The sequence below is a fragment of the Bos grunniens genome, chromosome 13, assembly GCF_055505025.1.
Source record: "Bos grunniens cultivar Pamir isolate PY7600 chromosome 13, Bosgru_T2T1.0, whole genome shotgun sequence".
Taxonomy (NCBI): Eukaryota; Metazoa; Chordata; class Mammalia; order Artiodactyla; family Bovidae; genus Bos; species Bos grunniens.
Window position 1 is genome coordinate 14,563,706 of NC_141177.1, and position 17,992 is coordinate 14,581,697.

At 40.9% G+C, this 17,992-nt stretch overlaps 1 long non-coding RNA gene across 3 annotated transcripts in view; it reads right to left on the reverse strand.

Moving 5' to 3' along the window:
• LOC147360239 (uncharacterized) overlaps positions 1-16,249 on the reverse strand; it is a 35,318-nt gene extending 19,069 nt beyond the window's left edge. The window contains exon 1 of one of the 3 annotated variants that reach the window (XR_015138635.1): positions 15,533-16,249. This is a non-coding gene — a long non-coding RNA (uncharacterized LOC147360239). The remainder of the gene's footprint in view (positions 1-15,532) is intronic. The other 2 variants (XR_015138634.1, XR_015138633.1) reach the window with 2 other exon arrangements.
• Positions 16,250-17,992: the final 1,743 nt, after the last annotated feature.

Genomic DNA, 17,992 nt, shown 5'->3' on the forward strand with positions numbered 1-17,992 from the left:
AATGCCAACTTTCTTACTTCTATTTTACTTCCTCTGAGAATTACAGGCTTCCTTGCTGAGAGTAGAGGGTACCTGTGAGACCTTTTGTACGCTGGAGCGACATTAAGTGAAGAAGCAATTATCTTAGGACACATCTTGCTAACAGATGCACAAAATAAGTCGAGATAAAACAGAGGTGCCATGGCAGCTTGACACTGAGATGCTGAGTGTCATTCCTGGGGAAGCTGCCTTGGCGGTGCCTCTCTCTCTGCTTGGGGTGCATGCTGTCTCTAAAAGACTTACTGCAAAACCAACACTGAATGCTATTTTTGCTTTATGCCTTTTTTTTTTTTTGTAAACGTGAAAATTCTCTTGGGTTGTCTTTCGGTTCGTGAAAACAGGTTCTAATGTAGGTCTTTCATAAAGTGAACTTTTGAAAAGCGGGAGAGACCTGTATCTGTGTTTGTGCCGACATTAACCACTGGCTGGGAACCCCATGAATGAATCAATCACAGTATTCCAAACTGAAACTGCCCCGGCACCCAGGGAGTTCATGGCAGCCTGATAGGTTGCAACAAAGAAGCCAGTTCTTCATCTCTATCTATCTTCACCCCTTGCCTTATGATTTCAGAGTGCCCACTGAACTCAGAGTGCCCACTCAACCCTGACTCTGGGCTTGGCCATGCCATTCACTTTGGCCAACAGAATGAGGTGGAATGATGATGTGCTAGTTTTAACTTCCAGCCCAAGAGGCATTACCGTGCTTTCTTGCAGCTTGCCATAATCTTACATGCCTGGGCCAGCCTGCTGGAGGGTACGAGATACATGGAACAGAGCAGAGCCACTCAAGATCATAGTAGGTAAGTTAGATGTGTGAGTGAGCCCAGTCAAAAATCAGTAGAGTCTCTAGATTACTTCCCAACTTACCCAGAAGCATAAGCAAAAAATTCTTTTATTGAATGCCACCAAGGTATTGTGGACCTTGGCATTATTCTAGCCAGACATAACAGATGCAGGTGAACCAAAATGCATCCAGCCATCTGCAGGTGTCAGTAGATAGCAATTCTCCTCCCTTAAAGTCTTAGATACAATGATGAAAAAAAAAATACATATATATATATGTACATATATATATGGCATTTATACACACATATATATATATACATACACAATTGTACCAAATTTTATGTGTAGTTAGATTAAAATACTATATATGCACACATACTATAAATATAAAACACACATATGTATGATGTTGCTATACATATATGACATTTGTGTATTTATATAGATTTGTGCCTAAAGGCACACATGAGATGTTGAGGTGAACTTCTGGAGAATAGGACAGGGGCATGGGGTAAGGGAGAGAATTTAGAGTTTGTGTTTTATTCTTTCATGTATTTCTTGACCTTATAATGAATATATCATAATTTAATAATTTACAATCTAATTAAAATAAGTAAAACAATTCATGCTAACTGTAGAAAATTTGTCTATAAGGAAGAGTAAAGCAAATGTTTTTAAAACCTCACATGCATATTCTTTATGGATTCTCTCATGAGATGCCACAAAGACTATGTTTTTGTCAATTCTTTTAACATTTCATCTTTACTCTTTGAAATTTTAATCAGTTTAAATCAAATTAGGTCAATTATATGAGGTAAGTGATGGTGGGGGGTATTTGCCTTTCTCTAAACCCCAGAATATTTAACCCATCATCCATGCCATGTTTATTTAATAACCCCACCCCACACTTTGAATTATTTAATACTTGTATTTTTTATTCTTCATTTGAATTACTGTAGCTTTTTAGTATGTTTTGACATCTGGTAGGGCAGATTTCGCCTTTTTCATTTTATTTTGTTTTTACATTTTGAGTCACTTTCATGCATTTCTTTTGTCTAGCTGAATCAGAAACAGGCTGTCAATTTTTCATCAGAGATACACACAGACTTTTGAAATTTTTGTCTCTCACTATGATTTGAGAGTTTCCTTTCTTCCTCCTCCTCTTCTTCCTCCTTCACCTTCTTTTTCTTCTTCCTTCTTCAGTGTTGTTCAGTTGCTAAGTTATGTCCAACTCTTCTGCGACCCCAAGGACTGTAATCCGCCAGGCTCTTTGTCCGTGGGATATTCCAGGCAAGAATATTGGAGTGGGCTGCTATGTCCTTAATTTTTTACTTTCTTTTAAAAATCTGTACTTCTCTCTCACACCCCCTCTCCTTCTTCTCATCCTTCTTCACCATCCTCATTTCTTCACCTTAATCTCCATTTGTTTATTGATTGCTATTTACATGATAAATATTCAAGCGTACAGAAAATAAAAGTATCAATCAAAATTTGACAGGTTGTATTTTGTGTATGCATTAGATATTTTAAGATGGAGATCTAAAATGTTACAGAAACAGGCATATTCCTCGACCCAAATTTCCCTCCACCCTCTGCTATAACCACAATTATGCAACTGGAGTATAGTTTGTCTATGCATGTATTAACCTTTATTTTCACAATACGCATTTACTCATAATCATATATAACATTGTTTTGTATATTTAAAACTTTTGTGCAAAATGCTCCATGCTAAGCATATTCTTTTGCATCTTAATTGTGTTTAGGGGAGGGATGACAATAGTATGTAACTTTTCTTCATAAAAATCCTGTATATTTTTTATTTAGTTTACTCTGAGCTATTCAGAATATTTTCATGGTCCTGATGTTAAATTTAGGCTTCCCAGAAGCTCAGTGGTAAAGAATCCACCTGCTAATGCAAGAGACGCAGGGGATGCCTGCTTGATCTGTGGGTCAGGAAGGTCCCCTGGAGTAGAAATGGCAACCCATTCCAGTATTTTTGCCTGGAAAATTCTATGGGCAGAGGAGCCTGAAGGGCTATAGCCCATGGGGCCAAAAAGAGTTGGACATGACTGAGCACAGCATGGCATGGCAACGCTAAATTTACTTGACTCAAATTTTGTTGATGGCTAGTGCAACCAAACACCAGATGAGATCAGTCTTCTGTTGAATTCTGATTTCATCATGTCAACCTGGTATTCAAACTATGAGGGAACCTGTTCTGTCTGGAGAATGCGCATGCTTCAGTTTCTCCTTTCCTATTAGGGAATTCCTGCAGGGAGTCTTCTGTGATCTTCATCTCAAAGACTAGTCCCTAACCACTGCTTGGTCCCTATACAACCCCTGACCATTGAGCAGAGGACATTGTGCCCATTTGAGCAGAACTGTGGTCACAGTCTTACCCTGAACTTGGTACCAGTATAGTATAACTCTTAAGCCCCTAAATTATGCTCCAAATACATTTCCCCAGATGTGTCTCCATAGACATCCTCAGCCTCCTCTTAAACCTAAATTGAACCTGTTGTATTCCAGACTGGCTGTTGTCTCAGCAGATATTAGGTTGGCCAAAAGTTTTGTTTGGGTTTTCCCATGCAATGTAACTGGAAAACCCAAATGAAAGTTTTGACCAATCCTATATTTTTGTGGTACAGTGATTTATCTTGTTTTCATGTATTTCTTTGAGCTTCTAACACCCCTAGGATCCAGATTCTTTTTCTCCAGCTTCTAACATCCTGGTTCAGCCAGATACAGAAACTATACTGAGATGGCAAAAGCAATTTCCCCCACATCATTACCATGAACTCCTGGTAGTGATTTCATGAAAAAGTGGTGTTAAGAATAATTTAGAGGTAATAACTGGATTTGTTCAGATTGGGTAATGTCTGTCAGGGGCAAGGGGATCCTTATGTTCTTGTCTTCTGCCACCCAAGATGAGAATTAATGATTGTAAAACTTTTGACTATAAGCGAATGCACATCCAATAAGGGAGTAAGAAAACAGCAGTTACAAAAAGAAAAAAAACTAGTTATTTTCTATGTGTAAGATAATCACACTATAGTGGGTATACAGGGGTGGAAAGGTGGAAGACAGTCCCTAAAGTCATTTCATGTGGCATATTATGTCTTCCAAAGATGGTTGCCACTCTGTCTCCCATATCTCAGGCTCATCTGACATGCTGGAATTCTGCCCAGCGTGGTGGTGTCTATGTCGAATCCTCTTGAGTCTGCCTGGGTCTCTGACTGCTTCAGTACATGGCGTACAGTAGAAGTGATGCGATGTGGCTTTTGAGGCTAGATTATAAGAATGCCATGCCATTCACTTTGCTCTCTGAGGGATTCTCACTCTTGGAACTCAGTCACCATATTGGTAGGAAGCTCAAGCATCTGTGGAGACGTTCTCACAGAGAGGAACCAAAGGCTGCTGACCCACAGACTGGGTTGAGTTTCTGGGCCAACACCCATCATCAACTTGCCAGTGATGTGACTGAGACACCTTGAAAGCAGCTCCATCAGCACCAAGTCAGTTGCCAAAGAACCCCGTTTTCCTAACATTTTTCTTCTGAGACTGCTGTAGAGCTAGTTTGGAAGCTGTAGTTTGCTCCTGAAGATTGAGGCTAAGAAAGTACTATTTAAGTTCTGATTGATGCAGCTGCTGACGTAGTCTCTTGTGGTGACTTTTCCTCCAGGAATCCTTGACTATTTGCTCACGTACATCCTAAGCCTTCTTATGTCAGCATCCTAAGAATACTTCTTGTGTGGTTGTTTATTGTTCTCTAGCCTCCTCAAAGTGTTCCTTTTTCTGTCAGCAAAGTTTTCATGCTTTTTGCCAATGTTCCTTCAAAGGTACAAATTCATATCACTAAGTGTTCAGTAAAGCAATCAAATAAAGTATTGCTAAGATGTGTAACGGAATTCACGTTAAAGCAAGACCTTGTCAGTTAAGAAAAACGGATATAAGTGAATGCCTTGAAAATTCATGCGTAGAAATATAAACTTCTGCTTTTGTGTTAAGTGTGGTCTTTTATCTTTCTTGATGGAAAAAATATCTAATTCATACATGGCAACTCAACTTTTAAAATTGCTTGTAAAATCCAGGCAAAATCAACTATAAGTAGTGTCAAGACTGAGGAAGGTGAAAGTCCCTGTGTTTGGCCTATGGCAGGCCAAGTTTGGATTTATGTGTTTATTCCTCAACACCACAAGCTCAGGGGGCATCTTAAGAAGGCGTGATGATACTGGAATGAGTTCCCATTCAAAGCAGTGAACTCCTGTTTTACTAGAAGCCAAAATGTTCTCCACCAGCAATTTTTTATAGTTCAGAGGAACAAATACATTTTCAGGCCCTTTCAAACACTGTGATATTCTATATTAGAATTTAATCCTGGGCCCAAGTGCCAGTTCTTCACTGTGCCACACAAGTCATCTTCCTGGGGACCAGGTCTTCCAAGAACATAGTGATCCTCATGCCTCAAGTGTGAAGCATAGGTATCTTGTTAACAAGGAGTAAGATCTGAATTTTCATAGGCAAAGTACTCAGATGTACAAAAATGTAACTTTATTAATTATATTATTAGTGAAGCTAGCTGAGGTCTTTAGCCCTATGTCCACTCAAACCTTAATTGCTATCCTAAAGCAATTTGCCACTTTCATTTTAAAGTTTAGTTCGTCTTGTGCAAAATACTTAAATTCACAACGTTATTTCTGACCTCCTTCTTTCCTTTACACAGAAATTATTTTAACTTTCTGGTGAGTTTACTTTTATTGCTGTCATTGTATCTTTATTTTTTTTTTAAAAATGATTGATTGGTGTATACTTACTGGAGTCTTACTGACAAACACAAAATCCTCCCATGGTTAGTGAACAGTTGTCAATTTCTACACAAATGGTCTCTGGGGGTTTTGACTGAGATGGTGTTGAATCTATAGACTGATCTTGGGAGAATTATTATACCAATATTGACTCTTCTAATCTACAAACATGGTATATCTCTTGTTTTATTTAGGGCTTCTGTCATATCTCTGAGCACTGCACAGTGGTTTTAGGTTTAGAGGTTTTGCACGTATTTTGGGAGACTTTCCCTAAACATTTAAAGTTGCATATACTTTCAGGAAGTGCTATGTTTTCTGGCTATGTGTATCAGTTTTTCATTATGGAATGCCAAATTTAATCTCTGATAATATTGCTTATCCTGTAATCTACATTGCATAATATGAATATAGATATTTTAATTTATTCCTTAGTATTTATATGGTACAAAATTTTTCATTCCCTTACCTGTGACTTTATGTTTAAAGTGGGCTTCGTTCTATTGCCATATATTTGGGTATTGTTTTTTCACCTCCTCCCACAGTGTCTTCTCTTGGAGTGTCAAGATGAGTAAACTTCAATATAATTACTGATATGGTAGGTTTAGATATATAATGTTCTTTTTTCTATCTGTCCTATACGCTCTTTTTTGTTGTTGTTCTATTTTTTGCCTCCTGTATTAGTGTTTTCTGTGTTAATTATTAGTATCCTATTATTTCCACTATTAGCTTATTAGCTATTTATTGCTTTTATTATTACTAACTGCTCTAGGGAATACAATATGCTTCTTTAGTGTATCTCTACCTTTAAATAATATCATATGTAATTAACTGAATAATGTAAGAATTGTACAACCACACACTTCCAGTTATCCTCTCCCATCGTTGCTTTCATTCAGTTATTTACTCATCTGTTGTAAGTAGTATTATTTTTACTTTAAAAATATGTCTTTTAAAGAAACAAAAAATGAGAAAAAAGGTGTTTTATGTTTGCTCAAATGTATACCATTTCTAATGCTTTTCATTCCTACTGTATAGATTCAAGTTTTCATCTAGTACCATTTTCTTTTTATCTGAAAAACTTTCAATATTTCTTGTATGGAAGTTCTGCTGGTGATAAGTTGCTTCAGCTATTTATCTGGAACTATTTCATCTTTATTTTTTAAATATAATTTTGTTAGTATAGAATTTTAGATTGGCAGTTTTGTTTTGCACTTTTCCGTGGAAGGGAAGTTGAAGGGTTTAAGGGCTATATATATATATATATATATATATATATATGTGTGTGTGCCATGACTATATTTGTGTTTCAGGAATATTTCATGGATAGTATCATAAAGAATTGTTTGACTTTGAGAAGGTGTAAAAGCAACAGAAATAGGAGATTGCTAAAATAATCCAGAGGAAATTTGATGGGGTCTTAAATAAGTCAAAGCATGTGGGGATGGTGCTAAGAATACTTATTTGGAAGATATATTGTATTATCAGAAGGCGGAGGTCATATATAAAAAGCGGTGGAGAAGATGTACCTTTGCACCTTGGTTGTGGTACATGAGTGAGGAGAGGTCCCACTTACTGAGATGAGGATTTACAGAAGAAAGAAGAGGTTTGTGATGTCAGTGGCAATCATCTCCACAGTGGCTTAGGTTCTAGATTCAGGTGAATATCTCGGATTCCATGCCTGGAATTCAAATCCTCCACTGGGATGAAGCCCTCATTTATTTGGGGACCAGATCCACTTCTAGCTCTTGCTCCACTTCTCTGACAGAGAGATAAGACCCTTATTTTCCTCCAAGCAACCAAGCATGAACTTTCATTTTGGAAACTGCATACACAATATTGAGGGTGTCCCCTTTCCAAGCTAAAGAAGGCTGAGCACCAAAGAATTTATGCTTTCAAACTGTGGTGCTGGAGAAGACTCTTGAGAGTCCCTTGGACTGCAAGGAGATCAAGCTAGTCAGTCCTAAATGAAATCAACCCTGAATATTCATTGGAATTCATTGGAAGGACTGAAGCTCCAGTACTTTGACCACCTGATGTGAAGAGCCAACTCATTGGAAAAAATCCTGATGCTGTGAAAGATTGAGGGCAGGAGGAGAAGGGGACAACAGAGGATGGGATGGTTAGATCGCATCACTGATTCAATGGGCATGAGTTTGAGCAAACTTCAGGAGGTAGTAAAGGAGAGGGAATTCTGAGTGCTGCAATCCATGGGGTCACAGAGTTGGACATGATTGAGCAACAACCCTTCCAGTACTCTGGCTCTGATATGTCTCCTTCTAACCTAGACTCGGTAGTTCGGGTTAACATCCTTAAGGTAAACCCAGTTCGGGTCAGTACCTCTGAACGTGGTGCTTGTCCAGGGGTTACTAGTCAGAGGTATCTCTAATCATGTCAGCCTCTCCAGGCTCTCATTTTGTCTGCTTCGACTCTCTCACTGGTTCCAACTCGCATATCTGAGTTCACCCCAAGTTATGACATTATTTATACTTTTCCTTTCAACTTAGACTATGAAACGAGGATAAATCATTCAACCTCTGTTGCCCATTTAACCCCTGTGTAAACTGTCTGAGGGTTAGAGTGATAATTACCTTTTCCAGGGACAGAGTTGAGGAGGGGCGTCAATTAAGTCTTGCCCTGTGCTTTGAGATCTTTCAATGAAAGGCTCGGGGTTATTACTGTTAACAAGATACCAAAGGGCTATTTGCCAGCAATGACTCCCTTCGAGCCAGCATGTCTGTCATTAGTAATTTGGGGGCTTGGCACACAGTCATGGGAATGTTTTAATGGCTTCTGTTCAACCCCAGAAATAGATCTCAAAGTTGCAAAAAGAAATGCTTGTTTTCTCTGTTCTCTATTTCTGTACACGTGGTGACTCTCAGGGGAGATCTCAGGTTCTCTGGCAGAGGCTAACAAAGTGGGCAACAGGGTCTTAAGCTGCCCCAATAATCTCTGACAACTGACAGTGTTGGGATCAGTCCCTGAGATGGGTTATACCACCAGAGAGCAACTGTGGCCTAAGTTGAATTTTTGGAGCCACCTGGAGACTTTGCTAATGCCGTGAGGTTTGGGAATGATACGTAGGAAACTCTTTCTTTAAGAAATATTTGGAAAATGTTTGCTAATTTGAACAAGTTATTTTATTCCTTAGCCAGCTCCCAAATGCTTTTTCAGAGCTGCCTTTATGAGTCAAGGAAAAAAAAAAGCATTTTCTGTCTGGGAGGCCTGGACTTGTTTCTAGAAAAGAGGGCAAAGAATATGTGTGTCCAACTAGGCTTGTGTTTAGCCCTTCATTGGGTAAGTCCATGATCTAGTTTCATTTTCAATTAATTCATTACATAGTTCTTTAAAAAAAAACTCCCTCTTCTTCCTCTACCCCAGTTTTTTCCTTCAGTTTTGCTCCATTCTTTGCTTTATATTTAATCAGTTCTTTTCTCTGCTTGCCAAGGTGTGATTTTTTACTAGAAAAAGCAGTAGCTCTGTTGAGATGAGAAATAACTTTCACTCTTACTGATGGTGAGCTTGGGCAAGTTGCTTAATCTCTATGAATTTCATTTCATTTCATTTTCTGAAAGAGAGGTGGTAACACAGGGGCCCAGCAGGATGTCTGGGATGATTGAGCCAATGTAAACATAGTTATATGAGGTGTTGCAGATGCAAAGGGTCTCACAAACTTGTCAGATTGCTGAATATAATCAAAAGGGTATGGTGGGGACTGTGGCAAACTGGAGCATCCATGCCTCAGACTCAGGGAGCTGCCATTATTCTGCTATAGCAAACGTTTGCCAGACTTCCTTCCTTCCTTCCTTCCTTCCATTCTTTCTTCCTCTCTCTCTTCCTTTTTCTTCCTTCCTTTTTCCTTTTTCTTTTCTTTTTTTAACAAGTAGGAAACTTGGAAATTTACACCAAATTTCCTGATTTTTAAGTGTTAAATTCATTTCCTTTTGAAAAACAGTCTTGAACAGTAGAAAGATTGTTGTGGTCTGGGTTTGGCTAACAAACCACCAGTTTAACATTTATGGTTTATTTTACTCTTCATTTATAAATTTCTGCCTTATCCTCTTCTTCACCCTTCTCTAATACTTTGATTTTTTCCTCCCATTTTCCCCCTGACATCAACAATGTTTTCTCTACATGCTCTTAAAGTGACACCAGGTTCTTTGCTTGGGGTGTATTCATATAAACCACAATTTCTACATTCTTCCATCAGGCCAACTCAAATTCCCATCTTTTTTCATGGCCAACAATGCAAAAACAACAGCAAGCCCAGAGTTTTGAAAGAGTTAAGCCTACTCCTCTATTCCCAAGAGGAAAGTAAAGAACTACCCTTCTGACTTTTACTCAAAAAAAAAGAAAAAGAAAAAGAAAAATCTTGGCTGTTGATACGATCACCAGGAATGCTAACTCATCAGCCACTTGGGGCCATAACTGTGGCTGCATTCACCAATCCTTGGCCACATAAACGAGGCCAATCCTGAGCCTGGTAAGGAGTTGGCCTGAAGAAGTCATGACAGTGTGGCTCCATTGCCTTTCTGGAAAAATATGCTAAAGACCACTGGTTGTTTAATAATAAAATGTACCCTACAAGGTATGTTCTTCACCAAAAATGAGGCGATTCTTCCTAGTTGCAATGTCTTGCCTTTTTTAAACTCTTTTCTAGGGAGAAATGTGACTAGCCCATTTAGGACAAGAAATGATGTAATTATGATTTGCATGCATGCCTCAATTTTCTACTCTCTGACCAGGGGGCAGACATCACTAATTATTAAGGGCACTTCTTCAACTGAGTCTAGATGTAGTTCAAGGTCTTTAATACATGTCACATGCATCACCAGTCATGTGGGGTTGAAATGTGAGTAAAAGTACGGTAGACCCAAAGCGAAAATAACCCAGATACACATTAACTGGTGAATAGATGGTAATATATGGCCATTTACTTAATGGAATACTATTTGCTAATAAAAATGAATGGAGCGTGAATATTTACAATGGGGATGAACCTCTAAATGTCATGGTAAGTGAAGGAAGCCTGACGCATAAGACCACATATTGTATCATGTTGTCCAAAAAGTTCATTCAGGTTTTTCCATACGATCCTACAGAAGAATCTGAATGAAATTTTTGGCTAACCCAATATGGGTTCACATATATGAAATGTCCAGAAAAGGCGAATATACAGACAGAAAGTAGTAATTATCCAGTGCTGGGGTAAGAAGGAAGAGTGACTGCAAGTGGGTTCAAAGTTTCTATTTTGGGGTGATAGAATGTTCTAAAATTAGATGGCGATAATTGTACAGCTTTGTAAATGTACAAAAGGTGATTGAACCATACACTTGAAACAAGTGATTTCAACATTACGTAACTTTTATTTCAACAAAGCTGTTAAAATGCACACATGATTGGCTTGCAGACATTAGCTCTTCAAAGTCAGGGAGCCATGGAGGACGCATCACTCCAGAATCGCCCACTGACTTGTCATCTGATGTTAAGAAAAGGACTTTCTTCCTCTGTGTGGTTTTCTTCATTTGTAGTTTCAGGTGCTGGAGCTGATGCTCTCTTGGGAACTTTTAAGCTTCAATAGTCCCAAAGAAGAAACTTTTGGCTAAAACCAAGTGTAGTACGGGGGCATCCCTGGTGGCTTAGTGATAAAGAATCCACCCGCCAATGCAGGAGACACAAGAGAAGTAGTTTCTACCCCTGGATCAGAAATATTCCCCAGAGTAGGAAATGGCAACCTGCTCCAGTATTCTTGCCTGAAAAATTCCATGGACAGAGGAGCCTGGTGGGCTACATACAGTTCATGGGGTCAAAAAGAGTCAGACACAGCTGAGCAACTGAGTCCCCCTCCCACACATAGTCCCTAAGAAGAAGGAAAAGTAGGACTTCGCTGGTGGTCCAGTGGTGAAGAATCCACCTTCCAATGCAGGGGATAAGAGTTGGATCCCTGATTGGGGAACTAAAATCCCACACACTTTGGGCAACTAACTTTGAGTGCTGCAACTATTGAGCCTGTGAATTCTGGAGCCCATGTGCCACAACGAAGACCTGATGCAGTCAAATTAGTAAATTTTTAAAAAAAGAAGGAGAAGCAAGAATGGTGACTGCTATTGTTGGGCACAGTCACCTACCAGGCTGTGAAGTTTTGGGGGACTTGCTCTCTGCCAATGCCGTACACTGAATGTTGAACAGTGCCTGACTATTGGTATAAGATCAGGATTACAAACACCTAAGCGACTCCAAGGGCTTCCCAGGTGGCACTAGTGGTAAAGAACCTGCCTGCCAATGCAGGAGACATAAGAGATGTGGATTCAATCCCTGGGTTGGGAAGATCCCCTGGAAGACAGCGTGGCAACCCAGTCCAGTATTCTTGCCTGGGAAATCCCACGGACAGAGGAGACTGGCAGGCTACAGTCCATAGGGTCACAAAGAATTGGATATGACTAAAGCAATTTAGCATGCACACATGCAAGGGACTCCAAAAACAATATGAAAGTTATTAGAGTTTCATATACAATGTGATGGATGACAATGTTTTTTGGTTTGCTGTTTTCTCAGAGGGTATAAAACATTGGATATGAAATATCACCCATGATCACCTGTTCTGGTTGGGTAAGTAGTTACAGTGAGAAGAGGTGTGTGTGTGTGTGTGTGTGTGTGTGTGTGTGTGTGTGTGTGATGTTGGGTGTGTTGTGTTGGGTAGGGATGGGCTTTGGAGAAAAACAACCCAAAATTTCCTTTCTGGTCTTGCCATTAAATCCTGTGGAACATGTGTTTAACCTTTCTGAGTCATCTGTAAATGGGGGAAATCTAACCTACCTCACAAGATGCTTTGAAAATTTTAAGAAATCTTCTCCATTAAAGATCTAGGGTAGTTCCAGAAACATATTGGGTACCTCCTCAATGTTTGTTTCCTGTGTTCCTGTTTCTGTAACCACCATACCAAATTCAGGGACTGCGTGGAGATGGTTTGGTCTACAGAGCAGAGACAAGGAAGTCCTGCAATTGTCTGTTAATTAGATACACAAATGCAGTCAATGGAGGCCACGCTAGCTGTAGGAGAACACAGCTCTTCCGAGAGACTGTTAGCTCAGCCCTCTGGCCTGAGACTCAGGAAATCACTCCTGCTTTGTTAAGTAATTACCCTTTTTTCTTGTCTCTTTGACCTTCAGCTTCTCAAATTGAAGTTATAACTTTTGGTAAGGATTTTTGGAACAATGAATATTCTTTTACATCAAGTCCAGGCCAAAACCTCAGAGAATTCTAAGACAAATGGCCCAGGAGCCCACCCAAACCTTTGACTTCACATTTGGCCAAAGCATCCAAGTTTCTGTTTCTGCTTTGGGGCAAACCAGTGGCTGTGCTTTCAGCCCATGCGTCCTTTTAAGACCAAGCCAGAAAACTCTGGAAGGCTGGGTGCTGTCGGATTTTTCAGGGCCACACACTGAGGGACAAAACCAACTGAAGCAGAACTTTGCAAATCTTTGCATGTCTCATTCTGATCACAGTGATACAGGGCTGTGATAAATGTTCTTTAGGAGCAAGGGAGGAAAGGGATTGAACATTTGTGGGGCCTACTTTATTCATGGTGCTTAAAATGTTTGACAGTATGAATGTGTAAGTTGCTCATTCATGTCCCACTCTTTGCAACCCCATGGACTACAGCCTGCCAGGCTCCTCTGTTCATGGAATTCTCCAGGCAAGAACACTGGAATGGGCAGGCATTCCCTTTTCCAGGAGATCTTTCTGACTCAGGGATTGGACCTATGTCTGCTGTGTTGCAGACAGATTTTTTACTGTCTGAGCCACTAGGGAAGCCCGCAGTCTTCTATTCACTTATCTAAGATGTAAGAATAAGTTTGATTGCACTTTTATATAAGCAAAGTGTCCCAGGTTCTTTGTTGAAACAAATTAAGCAATGCTAAATGCACAGGGTAAAAAGTGAAAATACCCCCACACCAACAACAATATTTCCTTCTCTACTTGTCCTTCCTTGTTGAAATTTTGCTATGTATTTACCATTTGTGAAGTATAGTTGATTTTGAATGTTGTGTTAATTTCTGCTGCATAGGAAACTGATTCAGTTATATGAATATATAAATATATATATGTATACAAATATATATACATATATATGTGTAAAGTGAAGAGTACTAACTACTGGACCACCAGGGAATTCCCTATATATATACATATATATTTAATGTTCTTTTCCATTAAGGTTTATCTCAGGAGATGGAATATAGTTCCTGGGCTGTACAATAGGAGTTTGTTATTTATCCATTCTATACATAATAGTTTGCATCTGCTGATAACAAACTCCCAATTCATCCCTCCCCCTTGGCAACTACAAGTCTGTTCTTTATGTCTGCAAGTCTGTTCATGTTTCATTTATAAGTTCACCTGTGTTATATCTGTGTTGAAATTTTCATCTCAAATGGATTTCAAGAATGTGACTGTAAGGGCACACTGCTGTACAATCTTCCTATTGGTATACTCTGCTGACCTTTCTGTATGATTACATTCGGAGTTGCCCCCATCTCTTTAATGATTGTTTACCAGCCTATTTCATACAAATCCTCAAATTTGTTTAGTCATGCCCTGTCCATGGTCATATGTATTGTTTCCTGCTGGTTATATATGTAACCCTTGACATGTTTATTTGTGCATCCTTGCATATTCATCCTCCAACAGAAATTTTTTGAGCAAATTATTTATCAGGTGGAAGACTAGATGCTATGAATACAGCAGGGACAAGACATAACTGCTTCCTGCCTTCACAGAGTTTGCAGTCTAGCTGACTGTTGCATTTCAGATGTACACTCCACCATGTCCCCATTCTTGCCCTGCACACTAATGTAATAACTACCCCTGGTTTGTAGATACAAAGCCTACAGCTTAAAGAAGTATATGAACATTCCCAAAGCCGTGTAGACCTCCTGTGGCATGGCTCGGAAGTATCTCCATACATGACAACAAAACTCCCATTCTGTCTGTTAACTGGCTAATGACTAATATTTGGTCAGTTTCAAATACCCAGTGAAGATAGATCAAATTTACAAATCTGGCATTGGATCTAAAGCTTTTGAGGTCCAGGTGAGAATAACAGAAGCAAAGAGGTTAGTTTCCGTTGCTTGTAGAACCATGACCCTACAGTCCACAAGGAGGAGCAGGGAGATTCCTGCTCCCACTATTCACTGAGGGTCTGCCCTGGAGTTTGGCATATTGGGTTTGCATGGGAGCATGGATAATGCATTGCCATTATCAATTTTTTTATTTTCAGATTTTTTTTTAGTGTGGACCACTATTAAAGGCTTTATTGAATTTGTCGCAATATTGCTTTAGCTTTAATTTTGTTTTTTTTGGCTGTGAGACATGTGGGATCTTAGCCCCTCAACCAGGGATTGAACCCAGACCCCCTTGTGCTGGAAGGTGACGTCTTAATCACTGGATTGCCAGAGAAGTCCCTACCATTTTCATTTGAATGGACTTGGGCAAGGCACTTCTCTATCAGATTCAGACTTCCTTGTCTATAAAGTGGAAATTATCAAGATCAACTTTCCTGAGTGGTTGTAAGATTTCAATGAGTCCCGCATGTAAAATGTTTGACATAAAATATCAACTATTATTATTGCTCTTATATTATTATGTCTTCTGGTGCTAAATCTGATTGCCCTCCAGAGTTCCCAGCTTGTTCTGCCAACTCTGGGCCCAGCACCTGCTTCCCCACCACCTTGGCTGTCCTCAGGAGCCCTTGAGTATTTCTCAGCAGGGCCTTAGTTTCCATCTTAAGAGAATGTGAACATGATCTGGCCTCAAGATAGTCCAGGCGTGCAAGGAGCTTGCTAATTAGAAATGGAAGAGCAGGCACAGCAAATGGTTTTTGAGGAGCCATTTACACTCACCGTTTGGGAACCGGGTGTGATTTCTTCTTAGGATAACTCCATAGAGATCTGTGGCCCGTTGTCGTGTAGTTTCCAGAGTCTTTTCTGTCCTTTGAAGACCTAGCTTGGAACTTGGCCCTTTGGCTGGGCTCTCACTGCCAGGCTAGACAAGCTGCAGATATTATTTGTCAAGCTGGGGCTGGGTTACCCGGCTGGGACACTCACCACTGGGCTAGCCCAGCGCTTTCCCAAGCTGGGCTCTCTGCCATGGCTGGAGAGATGCCAGCAGGGAGGAGGCAGGGCCTGTGCAGGGCCGGGATGGGAGCCCGAGGTGGCCCGCAGCTACACCGGCGGGATGACTGACATCAGTTCCTCCCAGGCAGCAGGTTCAGACAGGAGCAGAGAGAGGCAGCCCGCGCTGGGTCAGAGGGGGCACGAGCAGCCAGGAGAGGCCCCCCTCCACCAGTCTGGGCTCTTTAGGGGCCTGCCAGTTTTGGTGTGGCTGTTGGGGAAACCTGTTGGGTAAGCTCCCATGTGTTTCCCCATAAGGCTGGGTCTTGCAGTCTAGGCTGCAAAGTGGGGGTGAGGGGCGGGAGCTCTTTATTGACACTGACATTTACTTGAGAAGCTGCCAAAGGGTGGTTTATGTTTCTTAAACAGAGATATGTTATGATAGGGAGGCTGCTTCTGTGGAGGTGACGGTGAACCATGCCCGGGGCTGGGCCTCCCCTGACGTGTGTCCCTCCACCAAGCCAGCGGTGGGGCGATGGAGGGAGCAGAGGGCCGGGTTTAGTGGGGAGTTCGGGTAGCCACCCCCAACACAGAGCATGTGACCTTGGGGGAAGTCAGGTCACCTCCCTGGACTCCACTCTCTGCATCAGCTAGGTGAGAATGATGCCCCCTCACCCCCTGCCCCCCAGGGCCCTTTAGCGAGTGTCCCTTCACTCCATCCTCCCCTTGCACCAGTCCAGGTATCTCACAAATATGATCTCACTTAATCCTTTAAAGACTGCATGACGTAGGTACTATTATTAGCCTTGTTTCACAGATGAGGCACCAGAAAGACCAAATCGTTTGTCCAAGGTTTCTCTAAGAGCAAAACAGGCAGAGCTGAGATCTGACCCCATGACGACTGGCTCCAATGTCTCCAAGCTTAACCAAGATGCTCTGCTTCCCAGATCTTGCCTAGCACCCTTCTCTGTTCAAATACATCAGCCACTCACTTTGGAAAATCTCAGTTGTAGATATGATGATCTGATGAATACAGGTCTCTTTTATTGGATTCTGAGCTATGTGCCTTGAGTTTTTTTTTTTTTAATTAATTTTTATTGGAGTATAGTTGCTTTACATTGTTGTATTAGTTTCTTCTGTAGAGCAAAGGGAATCTGTTTACATTTATCCCCTCTTTTTTTGGATTTCCTTCCCATTCGGGTCACCATGAAGCATTGAGCAGAGTTCCCTGTGCTGTACAGTAGGGTCTCATTAGTTACCAATTTTATGGTTGTTTGTTCAGTTGCTCGGTTGTGTCCAACTCTTTGGGACCCCATGGACTGCAGCCCATCAGGCTTCCCTGTCCTTCACCATCTCCCAGAGTTTGCTCAGAACTCATGTCCATTGAGTCAATGATGCCATCGAATCATCTCATCCTCTGTTGTTCCCTTCTCCTCCTGCCCTCAGTCTTTCCCAGTATCTGGGTCTTTTCCAATGAGTCAGCTCTTTGCATCAGGTGGCCAAAGCATTGGAGTTTCTGCTTTGGCATCTTTCCTATCTATTTTATACATAGTATCAATAGTGTATATATGTCAATTCCAATCTCCCAAGTCATCCCAACCCTACTCCCCTTTGGTATCCATGCATTTGTTCTCTACATCTGTGTCTTTATTTCTGCTTTGCAAATAAGATCATCTATGTCATTTTTCTGGGCTTCCCCAGAATGGTTAAAGATGTCTCAGTGGTAAAGAATCTGCCTACAATGCAAGAGACACAGGAGATTCAGGTTTGATCCCTGGGTCAGGAAGATCACCTGGAGGAGGAGGAAATGGCAACCTATTGCAGTATTCTTGCCTGAAAAATCCCATGGACAGAAGAGCCTGGTGAGCTACAGTCCAAAGAGTCAGACATGACTGAGCAACTGAACACACACACAGCATTTTCCTAGTTTTTGTTAACCACCACATCACCGGGACCTAACTCTGGGTTTAAGATGAAACTTCTTCATAGCAGCATGTCTATGAGAGACTGAAGGGAAGATCAACTGAGATAAAGAAAAAAAAGGTGGTTCTCTGGGAAGCCATCCTGCACTGCTCTGAGCTCACCAGAGGCACTTGGGAAATGTATGTACCTGGGACAGACTCATTGTGGGGCTAAACTTACCCAGTGATGTCATTCCTCAGGGCAGCTTGCTTGGTCATGAGTGGAGTCACCCCCATGTGGCAGCCACTGGAGGGATTTATTTGCCTCATTTGATCTTCCCTTCAGCCT